The sequence below is a fragment of the Podarcis vaucheri genome (genome assembly GCF_965113315.1).
Source record: "Podarcis vaucheri genome assembly, chromosome: 3".
Lineage (NCBI taxonomy): Eukaryota > Metazoa > Chordata > Lepidosauria > Squamata > Lacertidae > Podarcis > Podarcis vaucheri.
The window spans coordinates 2,838,754-2,856,729 of NC_138761.1; the positions used below are offsets into that span (position 1 = coordinate 2,838,754).

Sequence of the window (17,976 nt, forward strand, 5' to 3'; positions counted from 1 at the left end):
TGTTGTGAAAATGTTTGCTGGGTTGAGGGGCCTTTTTTTTTTGTCAGGCTCTCAGCCCCTTTCTCTCCCTCTCTCTCTCTCTCTTACATTCGGTGATGCCATCCAGGCTTTGTGGTTCTTTTCCAAACATCGCTTTGCACAAGGGCATTTCTGACATTGTAGGCCCCCACCTCTCCCTGGGGTCTCCCTGCCCCTTTCTCTCTGTCTCCCCTCCAACTGCCCTGCTTCCTTGGGCAGCTGCACAGAGAAGGATGTTTCACAAACAGGAATTGGGCAGAGCTGAAAATGTCACAGGACATATCCTGCAACATTTCTGCCATAAAAATAGAGATGTTCTATTGTATAATAATAATAATAATAATAATAATAATAATAATAATAATAATAATAATACTCCACCCATCTGACTGGGTTGCCCCATCAACTCTGTGTGGCTCAAATATATATACAAAAACATCAAAGCACATTAAACATTAAAGAACCTCTCTATACAGGACTGCCTTCCGGTGGCCCAGGGGTCACATAACTCCACACCCTCCAACATGGAAATGGGGATGTCCTTAGGAAGATGGAAATGGGGATGTCCTTGGGAAAACTGGGACATTCTGAGATCAAGTGAGATCAACTGGGTGAGCTTCTGTAAGTCCAGGACTGTCCCTGGAAGATGGGGACACTTGGAGGGTTAGAGCGGCATGGAGGAAGAAGAAGGGGGTGATGAAGGAGAAGCAGGAAATGGAGGGCCTTGTGGACAGGACCAGCCCAAGACATTTGAGCCCCTGGGGCAAACCACAAAATGGTGCTTTCCAGCCCCCACCCAGCCCCTACCCAGGGAAGAAGGGGTAAGTTGAAATCTACATTAGGATAGGGGGGGGGGAATATCAGCAACGACTCCGAGTCACGGAGATGCATTTCTTCAAGGATGAAACTGATGCCCCTGTGGATCCTGCCACCTGAGGTGGGCACTGCCCCTTGTCTCATGAGTGGGCTGGCCCACCCGTTGATCTCTGTCCTTCATGGCAGGGAAGGAAGAGACAGGGAGAGGGGAAGGAAGGCATTGAGTGGGGGGGCAGTGTGGACCACACAGCGAGGTTTCCCCCAGGCTTCTAGGCAAGGCATGCATACCCCCCAACATTTCTCCATTGAAAAGAGGGATGTCCTGTTCCATCATCAATGTCATCACCATCAAATTATTTATAACCCACCTTTGCACTGGGTTGCTCCAGCCACTCTGGGCGACTTCCAAGATGTAGAATACCCTGACGCTCCCTCTCCTCTTACTTTCTAGCGAGTTGGCATCCTGCTCCACATCTGCAACCTGTGAGGTGTTGACACCTGGAGGCTTAGGCAAAAAGGTTGCTCACCTCGTTGTGGACCAGGGAGTGCCCTGCATCCCTTCCAATTCTTGGGGTTCTGAACCCACAGAGGGTTAGAATCTAAAAGAGGAGTTTGCTGAGCTGGTGAGACAACTTTCTTTGTAAGACTAGGACCTTCGCTGGCCACTGGAGTGTCCTCATCAGCATCTCAAAAGAATAAGGCAGGTGGGAAGAGCTGCAACTAAGAGGGATCCTGCAGGCTAATAGGTGAGCCATTCCACCACCCTAACCCCCTAGCTGATAAGCATGACAACAGTGGTCTTGTTCTTATTCTTATTCTTATTCTTTTTTTAAAAAAAGATATCTATTAAAAGTTTAATAGTTACAGAAAAAAGAAAAAAGAAACAATAAAAAGTTCACAATACATCAAAAATAAAAACAAAAAACAAAAAAACCACAATGCAGCAAAACAAGAAGAAAAGCAAAAACATTTAAAAAATAGATCCAATATCTCTATATCTCTACCTTTCATTTACTTGTATCATCGACCTCCTCACACCTCCCTTTTTTGTATCCTTGTTCAATTAGCTATTTCAGCAAATCCTTTCCATCTTTCTTAAATTTTGTTCTATAATTTATCTTAACACAATCTAACCTTAAGAGAGCTCCACATCAGAAACCTGAAGGGTTTTGACCCCTGGGGTTTGGCAGAAAGGTTACAGTGGTGCCTCGCAAGACGAAATTAATCCGTTCCGCGAGTCTGTTCGTCTTGCGGTTTTTTCGTCTTGCGAAGCACGGCTATTAGCGGCTTAGCGGCTTAAAGAAAAAGGGGGAAAAATCACAAGGACTCGCAAGACGAAACGTCTTGCGAAGCAAGCCCATAGGGAAAATCTTCTTGCGAAGCAGCTCAAAAAACAAAAAAACCTTTCGTCTAGCGAGTTTTTCATTTTGTGAGGCATTCGTCTTGCGGGGCACCACTGAATTCATATTGTGGATTGGAGTGTGCCCTGAGTTCCTTCTCATTCAGGGGGTTCTGTACCTATGGAGGGTTAGAATCTCAGAGAGAAGGTTGCTGAACTGGTCAGACAAGGGTTTTTGTTTTTTTGTTAGGCAACAACTCTGGCTGGCTACTTGAATGTCCTCATGAGCATCTCAAAAAAATGAGCCAGGTTGCAAGAGCAGCAAATCAGTGAAGGGGTCTTTCAGATTAACAGGTGTGCCTTTCCTCCACCCCCTAACCCAACTTTGCTGCCTGTGGGCATCCAATGGAGCAACGCTTGTCCGTTAACTTGAAGCAAGACCAGGTGGGGAAATGGGACTTAGCCCTGTGACCACAGGTTCCCCACCTTGCCTGCTGGGTTGAAACTTCAGGCTCTTGGGAAAGGATGCTGAAGACATCTCACAGGGCGCATCTTTGTGGAGATTGCAAAAGACCAGCAACTGCCTGCTAAATGTTGCAGGAACAGCCCACACCAACAGCTCATGACTGGCACTGATACTTCTCCCCTTTCTCCAAAATTAAATGGAAAAGCCTTGTCCTCACCTTTGGGTGCCCACTTTTTGTAATTCCCCCCATATATTTACAACAATGCACAGAAGTTTTAATCAGTGTTAGCCAGCAATATTAAAACGAAGCATCAAGCAAGCAACACAAATACCATAAAAATAGCACAACACACACACACACACACACACACACACACAAATAGACAGCAGGGCAGTGGTCAAAGAGTGTCCAGGAACAGAGAAGGTCAAGGCTGCTTTTCCCTTGGAAAGATGGATCTGGAGAGCATGGAAGGGCAACAGAATTATTTGGTGCTGGACCAATGGGGTTGTATCCAAGGCCACAGATGTCCAGTTGTGGATGGGAATCCCAGCTCTTGTCCCCTGCAGACCCCACCCATTGCAAAATCTATTCCAAGGTTTTGGGCAATGTGGGATAATAGCCTCCAGATTTTGGTGGTGCCTAGGGAGAGGATGCAGAACTCAGTTGGTGAAGTTGGGGACAACCTGTTGAGTTGGAGAGGGTGGTGAGCAAGCCGAAGCGGAAATATTGGCACAAGATATGGATCTGCAGGACTGAGCCTGAGAAGAGCCCTGTAGCAGGGTGAGGCCAAAGGAACTTCTAGCTGGGCTCTGAAGCAGGTGTGGTGTTGGGAGATTACCTGGGTCTTGGGCATGGACTGCATGAGAACACCTCCATCAGGGCTGGACTACTTATCCAAAAAAACGTTTTGTACCTCAGCTGCAGGTGAGGAGGGCAGGTGAGGAGGTAGCACAGCACAGCACTGTGAATCCTCAGTGCCCCATGCCTGCCTAGGAGTGATGGGGTCTAGAGTTGGGCTAGCGGGAAGTGTTTTGTTCACCCTCTGCACCCAGTCCCTGGTCCCACCTGCAGAGCGCCCCCCCAAGGGAACTCAAAAGATGCCATGCCACTGTGAGCAGAGAACAAAACACAAACCAACAGATTCACTTTCTGAGTTGTTCAATGGTGTAATGGAGCCCTTCAGAAGGTGCCAGATTCTCCTTTGCAGGAGGTTGGATTTCAAGCAGAGATTAGATGGGGACCTATCAGGGATGATATAGCTGTGATGCCTGCATTGCAGGGGTTGAATTTGATGATCCTTGGTGTCCCTTCTGTGAACCTATGATTCTGTGTTCTTTGGCTGCTCCTTGGCACATGCCCCTCAGAGCTTGCCACATCCAACTTGCAAACGACAGTTGGCATCCCACAAGATTTCAACAGTCCTCCAGCCACCTATAAGTAGAGGGACCTCTCCTTCCCCTGTCAACTGCTCTTCCACTTGTCTTCTGGTACCTCCAGGATTCCCACCAACCTCCAGCCATGAAGATCTTCTGCCTCCTCTCTGTGGCCGTCCTCTTCTTGATGATGCTGGCTCCAGGTATGGCCTTCTTCTCAGATGCTTCTTCTCTCTGCTGTATTCAATTTAAACCTGCCTCTGAACTCCACTTGCTCTGACTCCCAAAGAGGTAGGATCTTGCCCCTCTGTCCTCCTGGAGAGTTTCCCAGATGGGACTTCAGGTGGACCCTGGGAGAAGAGGAGGCTGGACTCGATGGGCCCCTTTGGCCAGATCCACCAGCCACTCTCTTCTTATTACATCCTTTATGTGATCCACGGAAGCTCTTGCTTTCAAATCTGCAATAATGCACTTCAGCAAACTCAGCTTTGCAGTGGGGAAGAGAGTGGGCCAGTTTCCTGGGCAAGGAGGCTTCTCTCTCCCAGTTTGCCAGTGGCCGCCCAGGGAAGCCAGTGACTCTGACGCAGTCTTCCCTATCACCTTGACTCAGACCCTGTCCTGGAGGTGCAGGGAGGCAGCAGAAGGGACTGACTCTCTGCTCCAGCCCTGCATTCTTCCTGCACCAGCTTTCCTCAACTTGGTGCCCTCTGGATGTCCAAGCCAGCGGGGCCAGTGTGGAAGAAGTTGTGGAAGGTGCGGAAGGTCAGTCCTGTGAGACAGAGCCTTCAAAGTCTTCTTTTTCTTCCTCCAGATTTCACCAGAGCCCAAGGTTATTGCATTCAGAGATGTCGGCAGCAGAATGGGATACTGCAATCTCGTAGGTGCCGGCTGCCCCTTTTTCGGTGTGGTCGCCAATGGTGTTGCCGTAGAGGTGAGTTAAATCAAATCTTAGTTTTCCTTGAAAATTAGTCAGTGGGGTCTCATGATCCCACATGCATGAGACTCATCGCTCTGCTCCCCCTCTTAATCTTTACACCACTGTGAGGGGGAACATTAGCGTGTGCACAGGGGGTTGGAGACGCTTTCCTCTCCCCTTGCTGCCCCCATGAAAGCTCTCTGACCCCTCAGCCACAACTCCCCTTAGGATGGGGGGAATGCCTGCATTGGCTCAAAGAACAGCTCTTCATGGCATGAGAGGGTGGGGGCTCAGTCGCTGACGCTCCTCAAATAGCAAAGCCAACCTGTGTGAAACATCCTTGTGCAGGAGATTATTGAATCACAGAATTGTAGAGTTGGAAGAGAAATTCCAATGGCTGGGAGGGAAAGGGTTAAATGCACACCAGCGCACAAACAATGATCTTCTCAAATATGTCCTCTTCTGGGGTTGTTGTTTGCAAAAAGAAGAAGGAAAATGAACCACATTAGAAAAAATGTCTGCGTGGTAGCAAAGCCGCTCTCAAATTCAACCAAGTGCATATATGAAATGCTCAGAGGTCTCTCCTACTATCATAGAATAGAAATGTAGCGTTGGGAGGGACCTAAGGGGTCATCTAGTCCAACCCTCGGCAAAACAGACCCTCTGTGTGCAATTAGAACTCTGACAACAGCAGCTCTTCTGCCTCCCAGTTGGAGTCACTGGTTTGGGTTTTCTGAACCACCATGAACACCCATTTTAAGAGTGTTTCCTCTTCTCACAGGGGGCGGGTAACTCTGCAGATCTCCAGTAGAGGACCTCTGGTAAAGGAAGACCACCCTGCTCTCCTCTGATGTGCAGCTGCCTCGACTGCACCCCCATCTCTGCTGGGGAAGAAACCGCTTTGCTTGATGCTGCTGAAGGCGATGCTGGGAAGGAGTCAAGAGGGAGCCGTCCTGTCTGCCTGTCTACTCAGGAGTAAGCCCTCTGTGGCCAGTGGGCCATGACTCCTTAGTAAGTGGGCTCAGGATTGGAGCTTGGATTTGGTTTGCCTGCAAAAATGCTTTAGCTTCTTCTTTTTAATAAATGCAAGCATTGGAAACCTCTGTGTTGGTTCATGTTGTGAAAACGTGTGCTGGGTTGAGGGTATTTTTTTTTTATCAGGTTCTCAGACCCTTTCGTTCCCTCTCTCTCTCTCTCTCTCTCTCTCTCTCTCTCTCTCTCTTCCATTCGGTGATGCCATCTGGGCTTTGTGGTTCTTTTCCAAACATGGCTTTGCAGAAGGGCATTTCTCAAATTGTAGCCCCCACCTCTCCCTGGGGTCTCCCTGCCCCTCCTCCTGCCCCTTTCTCTGTCTCTCCCCTCCAACTGTCCTGCTTCCTTGGGCACCTGCACAGAGAAGGATGTTTCAGAAACAGGAATTGAGCAGAGCTGGAAAAGCTAGGAGACATACCCCGCAACATTTCTCCAATGAAAATAGGGACATTCTATTCAATAGTAGTAGTAGTAGTAGTAGTAGTAGTAGTAGTAGTAATAATAATAATAATAATAATAATAATAATAATAATACTCCACCCATCTGACTAGGTTTCCCCAGCCACTCTGTGTGGCTCAAATATATATACAAAAACATCATAACACATTAAAGAACCTCCCTACACAGGACTGCCTTACGATGGCTCAGGGGTCACATAACTCCACACCCTCCAAAATTTCTCTGATGGAAAAGGGGACGCCGTTAGGAAAAGTGGGACATTCTTATATCAAGTCAGTTCAACTTGGACAGCTTCTTTAAATCCAGGACTGTCCCTGGAAGATGGGGACACTTGGAGGGTTGGAGCGGCATGGAGGAAGAAGAAGGGGGTGATGAAGGAGAAGGGGGAAGGGAGAGCCTTGTGGACAGGACCAGCCCAAGACATTTGAGCCTCTGAGGCAAACCACAAAATGGTGCTTTCCAGCCCCCAACCCAGCCCCTACACAGGGAAGAAGGGTTGAGTTGAAATCTACATTAGGATCAAGGGGGAGGATATCAGCAACGCCTCCAAGTCACCAAGATGCATTTCTTTGAGGCTGAATCTGATTCCCCTGTGGATCCCGCTACCTGAGGTGGGCACCGCCCGTTGCCTCATGAGTGGGCTGGCCCAGCATGTTGATCACTGTCCTGCGTGGCAGGAAAGGTAGAGACGGGGAGGGTGGGAAGCAGAGCTGGGGGGAAGGAAGGCGATGGTGGGGGGCAGCTTGGCCCACACAGCGAGGTTTCCCCGAGGCTTCTAGGCAAGGCATGCATACCCCCCAACAGTTCTCCATTGAAAAGAGGGGTGTCCTGTTCCATCATCAACATCATCACCATCAAATTATTTATAGCCCAACCTTTGCACTGGGTAGCTCCAGCCACTCTGGGTAGCTTCCAACATATGAAAAAACACAATAAAAGAGCAAATATCTTTTTTTAAAAAAACAACACCCCTATACAGGACTGCCTTCAGATGCCTTCTAAAGGGTGTGATATTTCTTATCTCCTTGGCTCAGAGGTCACATAACTTCATAGCCTCCAACATTCCTCTGGTGGACATGCAAGAAGAAACAAGCTACATTTCTGGGATCAATTGAGAAACTGGAATGGTTTCTGTAAAGGCAGGACTGTCCCTGGAAAATAGGGACACTTGTAGGCATGGGCATAGCCAGTGGGGACAGGGGGCGGTTCCCCCACCCCAGATCAAGGAAAAGAATAGAAATACCTAACTGACTGCCCCCTAACAAAAGTTCTTTCCTTCCAACAAAGTCTTGACCCCACCCCTGCACACATTAATCCTGGCTACACCCATGTTTGGGGGGTCTAGGGATCCTGCACACTCTGGGACATGGTTTCCCTGCTCACACTCTGCCTTCAGAGCAGGTGGATTATCGCATTTTCACAACCTGCTAGAAACAGAAGGAATACAGGAGGCCCACACACGACTACAACAACAACGACAATCACTCCTCTCTTCCCTATCAGCTAGGGGATGAGGATGGTGGAATGGCTCACCTATTACCGCAGAGGAGCTCTTCACTTCGTTCCAGCTCTTCCCACCTGACTTATTCTTTTGAGACGCTGATGAGGACACTCCAGTGGCCAGCGAAGGTCCTAGTACTACAAAGAAAGTTTTCTAAACTCCTCTGTTAAATTCAACGCCTCCGTGGGTCCAACCAGAAAACCCTTATAACCCCTCTACTCTCCTCTTGCTTGCAAGCAACTTGGCACATCAGTAACCTGTGGGGTGTTGACACCTGGAGGTTTAGGCAAAAAGAAGAAGAAGAAGAGTTTGGATTTGATATCCCGCCTTTCACTCTCCTTCAGGAGTCTCAAAGCGGCTAACATTCTCCTTTCCCTTCCTCCCCCACAGCAAACACTCTGTGAGGTGAGTGGGGCTGAGAGACTTCAAAGAAGTGTCACTGGCCCAAGGTCACCCAGCAGCTGCATGTGGAGGAGCGGAGACACGAACCCGGTTTCCCAGATTACGTGACTACCACTCTTAACCACTACACCACACTGGCTCAAGGTTACTCATCTTGTTGTTGACCAGGGTGTTCCCTTCATTCCTTCCAATTCTTGGGGTCCTGAGGCTTAGAATCTCGACTAGGACCTTCGCTGGCCACTGGAGTGTCCTCATCAGCATCTCAAAAGAATAGGGCAGGTGGGAAGAGCTGCAACTAAGAGGGATGCTACAGACAAATACATGAGCCATTCCACCATTCTCATCTCCTGGCTGATAAGCAGGAGAACAGTGGGGGGGGTTGTTGTTGCTATTGTTGTTGTTATCATGTAATTAGATTTCTAGATAACCCTTCAGCCAGCATGCTGTTGAGAGCCAGCATGGTGTAGTGGTTAAGAGCGGTGGACTTGTAATCTGGTGAACTGGGTTCGATTCCCTGCTCCTCCACATGCAGCTGCTGTGTGACCTTGGGCCAGTCACACTTCTCTGAAGTCTCTCAGCCCCACTCACCTCACAGAGTGTTTGTTGTGGGGGAGGAAGGGAAAGGAGATTGTTAGCTGCTTTGAGGCTCATTAAGGGGAGTGAAATGTGGGGTATCAAGTCCAAGCTGTTTTTCATCTACTTCATCTGAGGACCACAGCTCAGTTAAAAATTCAAAAACTGCAAAATACACATCATATTAACAAACCAAACAAGAACACTCCACACATGTAAAAGACCATAGATTTTTTCATTAGCACAAGTCCTGGGAGAAGAGGAATTTGCCTGGCACCTAAAGGAGCAGAATGAGACTCCCAGGGAAGAGTATTCCACAAACAGGGAGCCACCACAGAAAAAACTTCTTCTTGCAGTGCTGCCCCATAGTCCTCTTGAGAAGGGGGCACATGAAGAAGGGCGTCTGATGATGATCTCAGGGTCTAGGTCAGTTCATATGGGGAGAGGCCGTCCTTGAGATTCTGTGGTCCTGAGCCCATGTGGAGTGTGAGAGTTGAGTTGGAAGCAGCCTGGAAGCTGGAGACACAGATTCCTATTTCTTGTGTAGGGGATCCAAAGCTGTGACAAAGTGAAAAGGATGATTTGGGGGGGGTGTCAATGTTGTGACCCCATCCATTTTATGCTCAGGCTCTCTCTATGTGTTTTTAAAAAACCTATATCTTCTAAAGACACCAAAGTCTCTGCTCACCTTCAAGGAAACAGAACTCTGGGCAAACACTGAAGCCCCTGGGTTTCCTCTATGCTCAACAATTTGGGTGCAGTGTAATAATATTTTAAAGGAATCCTCACATTTGTTATTTGCCCCTTTTCTCCAGCTCCATCCCTGAATCTGTTTGCATGGAAAGGGATGTCATTGACCTTGCTGCTCCCCACTCCCACCAACTGTCCCCCAATATGACCTTCTGATCTGGGATCATTCCCAAGTTCACTGTGCTAAATCTGGCAGTTGCTTCACCCAACTTTGCTGCCTGAGGGCATCCGATGGAGCAATGCTTGTCCGTTAACTTGAAGGAAGACCAGGTGGGGAAATGGGACTTAGCCCTGTGACCACAGGTTCCCCACCTTGCCTGCTGGGTTTGAACTTCAGGCTCTTGGGAAAGGATGCTGAAGACATCTCCTGGGGCCCATCTCTGTGGAGATTGCAAAAGACCAGCAACTGCCTGCTAAACGTTGCAGGAACAGCCCACACCAACAGCTCATGACTGGCACTGATACTTCTCCCCTTTCTGCAAAATTAAATGGAAAAGCCTTGTCCTCACTTTGGGTGCCCACTTTTTGTAGTTTTCCCCATATATTCACAACAATGCACAGAATTTTAAACCATGTGTCAGCCAGAACTATTGAAATAAAGCACCTTGAAAACAACACAAATACCATAAAAGCAGCACAACACACACCCACCCACTCACAAATAGACAGCAGGGCAATGCACAAAGAGTGTCCAGGGAAAGAGAAGCTTAAGGCTGCCTTTGCCTGGGAAAGATGGATCTGGAGAGCATGGAAGGGCAACAGAATCATTTGGTGCTTGAATGTTCAAGTGCATGGAAGGGCAACAGAATAGTTTGCTGCGGCACTGATGGGGTTGTTTCCAAGGCCACAGATGTCCACTTGTGGGTGGTAATCCCAGATCTTCTCCCCTGCAGACCCCACCCCATTGCATCCTCAAAATCCTTTCCAAAATATTGGGCAATGTGGGATAACTGCCTCCAGATTTTGGTGGCGCCTTGAAAATATCGTTACACTCCACCCAAATTGCTGAGCGTGGAGAAAACCCAGGGGCTTCAGTGTTTGCCCAGAGTTCTGTTTCCTTGAAGGTGAGTGGAGCTCCACTCAAGAGCATTTTTGGGTTGTACCTTTCAGATCTCTGATTCTATTCTGGGCTACGCATGCTGTGCCTCCTCTTTTCATGACTTGGATGTGGAAGGTGAAAGGCAGAGGTTGGGTGGCTCAAAGGACACGTCAGGAGGAGCTGAGGAGCAAGACATTGAGGTCAAAACTCCATATGGAAGGAGCCCTGCGGAGACTTTCAAAACCAATGCAGGATGAATGTGGGTAGGTGTGAGACTGGGTGGACATCACTATCACACCCTTGTCAGACAGGTCCCTGTGGGTCAGGTGTCACCCACTTTCTTTCGGGCAATGCCCTAAACAGATATTTATTTTCCACCGTAGAAGGATTGCCTTGTAGAGGATATTGGGATTGATCCCTTGGTGTTATGATGAGCCCACCTACAACCCTGTTCATCCCCACTGATTGGGAGCTGGAGAAAGGTTCCAATTAGTACACACGAGGATTCCTTAAGAATATGAGGACCGTGAAACCAAGGCCCCTGAGGTCCACACCCTGCAGTTTGCTGATGTGGATCGGGGGCCATTTCACTAGCAAGCAGGAGAGGTCCCACCATCAGGGTAGAACTTTGCTCTTTTCCTTAGCATGTCTCTCTGTTCATCGGAGAAAAGTTGGAGGGGATGCAGATATGTGACCTCCGAGTCAAGGAGTTAAGAAATGTTACACCCTTTAGAAGGCATCTGAGAGAAGTCCTGTGTCTCCAGCTTCCAGGCTGCTTCCAACTCATCTCTCACACACCTCATGGGCTCAGGACCACAAAATCTCAAGGACAGCATCTCCCCATATGAACTGACCCGGACCCTGAGATCATCATCAGAATCCCTTCTTCATAGGATATCATAGGATAATTCTGCTCATTTAGGCACCAGGGAAATACATTCCTCTTCTCCCAAACCTTCGGCTAATGAAAAAGTCTATTGTCTTTTAAACTATGTTTGGGGTGTTATTGTTTACTTTGTTAATGTGGTCTGTATTTTTATATTTTAGTATTTTGAACTGTGCTGCGGTCCTCAGATGAAGGGTTGTATAGAAATCTAATTGTTAACAACAACAACAACAACAACAACAACAACAACACCATTCTTCTGCTTATCAGCCAGGGGATGAGGATGGTGCAGTGGCTCACCTATTAGCCTGCAGGATCCCTCTTAGTTGCAGCTCTTCCCACCTGCCTTATTCCTTTGAGATGCTGATGAGGACACTCCAGTGGCCAGCGAAGGTCCTAGTCTTACAAAGAAAGTTGTCTCACCAGCTCAGCAAACTCCTCTGTTAGATTCTAACCCTCTGTTGGTTCAGAACCCCAAGAATTGGAAGGGGTGCAGGGAACTCCCTGGTCCACAATGAGGTGAGCAACCTTTTTGCCTAAGCCTCCAGGTGTCAACACCTCACAGGTTGCGGATGTGGAGCAGGATGCCAACTCGCTTGCAAGCAAGAGGAGAGGAGCATCATGGTTTTCTACATCTTGGAAGCCGCCCAGAGTGGCTGGAGCAACCCAGCCCAATGGGTGGGTTATAAATAATATACATCATGATGATGATGATGGAAAAGGACACCCTTCTTTTAACTGGAGAACTGTTGGGGGGGTATGCATGCCTTGCCTAGAAGCCTGGGGGAAACCTCGCTGTGTGGGCCAAGCTGCCCCCCACCCATTGCCTATCTTTCCTCCCAGCTCTGCTTCCCACCCTCCCCATCTCTACCTTCCCTGCCATGAAGGACAGAGATCAACATGCTGGGCCAGCCCACTCATGAGGCAACGGGCGGTGCCCACCTCAGGCGGCAGGATCCACAGGGGCATCAGATTCAGCCTCAAAGAAATGCATCTTGGCGACTTGGAGGCGTTGCTGATATCCTCCCCCTTGATAATAATGTATATTTTAACTCCTACCTACTTTCCATTTTCTGGTTTGCCTCAGGGGCTCAAAGGTCTTGGGCCGGTCCTCTCCACAGCACGCTCCATTCCCCGCTTCTCCTTCATCGCCCCCTTCTTCTTCCTCCATGCCCCTCCAAGCGTCCAAGCATCCCCATGTTCCAGGAACAGTCCTGGACTTACAGAAGCTCACCCAATTGCTGATTTGATCTCAGAATGTCCCACATTTCCTAAGGACGTTCCCATTTCCATCAGAGAAATGTTGGAGGGTGTGGAGTTTGAGAGTGAGCTGCCTGAAGGCAATTCCTGTATTGGGAAGTTTATAAATGCTTAATGTGTTGCGATGTTTTTATATATATAGTTGAGCCAGGGAGGCTGGGGCAACCAGTCATATGGGTGAATATTATTATTATTATTATTATTCAATAGAACGTCCCTATATTCATCGGAGAGAGAAATGTTGCAGCGAATGTCCCCTAGCTTTTTCAGCTCTGCTCAATTCCTGTTTGTGAGACATCCTTCTCTGTGCAGCTGCCCAAGGAAGCAGGTCAGTTGGAGGGGAGAGACAGAGAAAGGGGCAGGAGGAGGGGCAGGTAGACCCCAGGGAGAGGTGGGGGCCTACAATGTGAGAATTGCCCTTGTGCAAAGCCATGTTTGGAAAAGAACCACAAAGCCTTGATGGCATCACCGAATGGAAGAATGGAAGAGAGAGAGAGAGAGGGGGGGGTCTGAGAGCCTGATAAAAAAATATATCCTCAACCCAGCACACGTTTTCACAACATGAACCAACACAAAGGTTTCCAATGCTTGCATTTATTAAAAAGAAGAAGCTAAAGCATTTTTGCAGGCAAACCAAATTCTAGCTCCAATCCCGAGCACACTTACTAAGGAGTCAGGCCCCACTGGCCACTGTGGGGCTTACTCATGAGTAGACAGGCAGACAGGATGGCTCCCTCTTGACTCCTTCCCAGCATCGCCTTCAGCAGCATCATGCAAAGCGGTTTCTTCCCCAGTAGAGATGGGGGTGCAGTCGAGGCAGGTGCACATCAGAGGAGAGCAGGGTGGTCTTCCTTTCACCAGAGGTCTTGCACCGGAGATCTGCAGAGTTACCCGCCCCCTGTGAGAAGAGGAAACAGTGTTAATATGGGTGCTGGTGGTGGTTCTGAAAACCCAGACCAGTGACTCCAACTGTTGTCAGAGTTCAAACTGCACACAGAGGGTCTGTTTTGCAGGGGGTTGGACTAGATGACCCCTTAGGTCCCTCCCAATGCTACATTTCTATTCTATGATTGCAGGAGAGACCTCTGGGCATTTCTTGTATGCACTTGGGGGGATTTGAACAGGGCTTGGCTGCCATACACACTTTCCCCCCCAATGAGATTCTTTTTCCTTCTTCTTTATGTGAAGAGCAACCCCAGGAGAGGACACATTTGAGGAGAACATTGTGTTGCTGTGCACTGAACTCTGTTCCTTCCAACTCTACAATTCTATGATTCAATAACCACCTTCACAAGGACGTTTCACACAGGTTGCCTTTGCTATTTGAGGAGGGTCAGCGACTGAGCCCCCACCCTCTCACACCAGGAAGAGCTGTTCTTTGAACCAAGGGAGGCTAAGGGGAGTTGTGGCTGAGGGGCCAGAGAGCTTTCATAGCGGCAGCAAGGAAAGGGTTGTCACCCCCCAGTGTGCACACTAATATTGTTCCCCCTCACAGTGGCTATAAAGATTAAGAGAGGGATGTGGGGGGTGGGGTGGGGAAAGAGCAATGAGTCTCATGTATGTGGGATCATGAGACACCACCTGACTTATTTTCAAGGAAAATTAAGATTTGACTCACCTCTACGGCAACACACCACTTGACGAGTACACCGAAATAGCAACCTTAGGGGCGGGCGGCACCTAAAAAGTTGCAGTATCCCTCTCTGCCGTCGACATCTTGGAAGGCAATTAGGTTGGGCTCTGGTGAAATCTGCAGGAGGAAAAAGAAGACTTTGAAGGCTCTGTCTCCCAGGACTGATCTCCTACACCTTCCACAACTTCTTCCACCATGGCCCCACTGGCTTGGACACACAGAGGGTACCAGGTTGGGGAAATCTGGTGCAGGAAGAATGCAGGGCTGGAGCAGAGAGCCAGTCCCTTCTGCTGCCTCCCTGCACCTCCAGGACAGGGTCTGAGGCAAGGGGGTAGGGAGGGCTGCGTCAGAGTCACTGGCTTCACTGGGCGGCCACTGGTAGACTGGGAGAGAGAAGCCCCCTTGCCCAGGAAACTGGCCCGTTCTTTTGTCCACTGCAAAGCTGAGTTTACTGAAGCACATTATTACAGATTTGAAAGCAAGAGCTTCCATGGATCACATAAATGAGGTAATAAGAAGAGACTGGCTGGTGGATCTGGCCAAAGGGGACCCATCGACTCCGGCATCCTGTTCTCCCAGGGTCCACCTGAAGTCCTATTTGGGATATTCTCCAGGAGGACAGAGGGGCAAGATCCCACCTCTTTGGGAGTCACAGCAAGTGGCTGAGAATAAAGCTGAGAGCTGTGGGGCTGCTCAGAGAAGAGGCATCTGAGAAGAAGGCCATACCTGGAGCCACCAGCATCAAGAAGAGGACGGCCACAGAGAGGAGGCAGAAGATCTTCATGGCTGGAGGTTGGTGGGAATCCTGGAGGTACCAGAAGCCAAGTGGAAGAGCAATTGCCAGGGGAAGGAGAGGTCCCCGTACTTATAGGTGGCTGGAGGACTGATGAAATCTTGTGGGATGCCAACCGTTGTTTGCAGGATGGATGTGGCAAGCCCTGAGGGGCATGTGCCAAGGACCAGCCAAAAACCACAGAATCATAGGTTCACAGAAGGGACACCAAGGATCATCAAGTCCATCCCCCTGCAATGCAGGCATCACAGCTTCCAAGTACTCGCACAGTTTGACTACCCATTCCTCTTTAGTGGGTGTATTTTTATCTTTCCAGTGTTTTGCCACTATAACCCTTGCTGATGACGTTGCATACATAAATAGCCTAGTTTTGTTTGGATGGGCAGCTGTTGGATGGGCAGCTGTCAGGGATGCTATAGCTTGCAAAGCTAACAGATGCAATAAGAGATAAACCTAAAAAATTGGTGAAAGAAGAATGGGGATGTTTAAATAATTATCTAGGGGACAAGGGCTCAGCAAGAAAGAGCTGTCTATGTTTAGAATGATACCACACAGGGGAATGTTCCCTGATACCAAGATGAGGGATTCTATGGAATGCAGATGGAGGGAATTGATAAGAACAATGATCTGTTGTGACCTTGACGGAAGTGTACAATAGATGAGCTTTCCTGCTTTGGCTCATCTTCCTTTTTCTTTTTCTTTTCTCTTTCTTTTTCATTTTTCTTTTCTTTTATCTTTCCCATAGTTGCTTATGTTCTGTGTCATGTACTTTGATTTTTTTTTGTAGTTTTTGTAGTTTTTTTTCCTCCATTACTATTAAGGAATTTTCCTTTGTAATGTTGGTTGTCTATATTTATATGTACCTGTTTATAGCAAAATAAAAAGAAGCACAGGTTCACAGAAGGGACAGCAAGAGTCACCTAGTCCAACCCCTGCAATGAAGGCATCAAAGCTATAGCATCCCTGACAGCTGCCCATCAAACGTCCTTCAAAGGAGAATCAGGCACCTTCTGAAAGGCTCCCTTCCACTGTTGAGCAATTCAGAAAGCGAATCTGTTGGTTTGTGTCTTGCTCTTTGCTCACAGTGGCATGGCATCGTTTGATGTTCCCTGGGGGGGCGGGTGCTCTGCAGGCAAGACCAGAGACTGGGTGCAGAGGGTGAACAAAACACTTCCCATTAGCCCAACTCTAGACCCCATCACTGCTGGGCAGGCATGGGGCACCGAGGGTTCACAGGGCCGTGCTGTGCTGCCTCTTCACCTGCCCTCCTCACCTGCAGCTGAGGTACAAAACATGTTTTGGGGGAATAGTCCAGCCCTGATGGAGATGTTCTCATGCAGTCCATGCCCAAGAGCCAGGTAATCTCCCAACACCACACCTGCTTGGGGGCCCAGCTGGAATCTCCTTTGGCCTCACCCAGCTGCAGGGCTCTTCTCAGGCTCAGTCCTGAGAATCTTGTGGAAACATTTCCTTTTGGGCTTGCTCACCACCCTCTCCAACTCAACAGGTTGTCCCCAACTTCACCAACTGAGTTCTGCATCCTCTCCTCTCCCTAGGCGCCACCAAAAGCTGGAGGCTATTATCCCACAATGCCCAATACCTTGGAATAGATTTTGAGGATGCAATGGGTGGGGTCTGCAGGGGACAAGAGCTGGGATTCCCATGCACAACTGGACATCTGTGGCCTTGGATTCTACCCCATCGGTCCAGCACCAAATAATTCTGTTGCCCTTCCATGCTCTCCAGATCCATCTTTCCAAGGGAAAAGCAGCCTTGACCTTCTCTGTTCCTGGACACTCTATGTGCACTGCCCTGCTGTCTATTTGTGAGTGTGTGTTTGTGTGTTGTGTTGTTTCCAAGGTGCTTTATTTCAATAGTTCTGGCTGACACTGGTTTAAAATTCTGTGCATTGTTGTGAATATATGGGGGAAACCACAAAAAGTGGGCACCCAAAGTGAGGACAAGGCTTTTATATTTAATTTTGGCGAAAGGAGAGAAGTATCAGTGCCAGTTGTGAGCTGTTGGTCTGGGCTGTGCCTGTAACACTTACAAGTCAGTTGCTGGTCTTTTGCAATCTCCACAGAGATGGGCTCCATGAGATGTCTTCAGCATCCTTTCCCAAGAGCCTGAAGTTCAAACCCAGCAGGCAAGGTGGGGAACCTGCGGTCACAGGGCTAAGTCCCATTTCCCCACCTGGTCTTGCTTCAAGTTAACGGACAAGCGTTGCTCCATCGGATGCCCTCAGGCAGCAAAGTTGGGTGAAGCAACTGCCAGATTTAGCACAGTGAACTTGGGAATGAGCCCAGATCAGAAGGTGTTATTGGGGGACAGTGGGTGGGAGTGGGGAGCAGCAAGGTCAAAGACATCCCTTTCCATGCAAACAGATTCAGGGATGGAGCTGGAGAAAAGGGGCAAAAAAGCATATTTCAGGTTCCTTGAAACTATTGTTACGCAGCAACCAAATCTCGGAGTTGGGGGAAAAGCCACACGTTTCTGTGCTTTCCCAGAATTCAGTTTCCTTGGAATGAAGCTCAGCGGAGGCTGTGCTGTTGTTTGGATATCTGGTGTTATCTACACAGATAGACAGCCTGAGCATAAAATGCAAGACTTCAAAGCATTAACACACACACCCTTCAAAAAAAATCCTCCGTCTCAGTCAGAGCTTTGGATTTGGTAGACAGCAAGCCCATCTCTGTGCCTCTAGCTTCCAACCTGCTT

General features: G+C 48.7%; 2 long non-coding RNA genes across 7 annotated transcripts in view; one reads left to right on the forward strand and one right to left on the reverse strand.

Annotated features, from left to right (window-relative positions):
* Positions 1-17,976, reverse strand: part of LOC309529691 — a 128,141-nt gene that overhangs the window by 21,180 nt on the left and 88,985 nt on the right. For 4 of the 5 annotated variants that reach the window (XR_014218316.1, XR_014218317.1, XR_014218318.1 and 1 more), the window contains exons 2-3: positions 14,451-14,582; positions 13,499-13,730 (exon numbers count right to left, since the gene is read on the reverse strand). This is a non-coding gene — a long non-coding RNA (uncharacterized lncRNA). Of the gene's footprint in view, positions 1-13,498; positions 13,731-14,450; positions 14,583-15,191; positions 15,449-17,976 lie in introns of those variants that run through there. The other variant, XR_014218320.1, reaches the window with a different exon arrangement.
* The window catches only part of LOC309529717, a 61,443-nt gene continuing 47,555 nt past the window's right edge, over positions 4,089-17,976 (forward strand). Inside the window, exons 1-3 of one of the 2 annotated variants that reach the window (XR_014218369.1) lie at positions 4,089-4,216; positions 4,825-4,944; positions 5,711-6,019. This is a non-coding gene — a long non-coding RNA (uncharacterized lncRNA). Of the gene's footprint in view, positions 4,217-4,824; positions 4,945-5,710; positions 6,020-17,976 lie in introns of those variants that run through there. The other variant, XR_014218368.1, reaches the window with a different exon arrangement.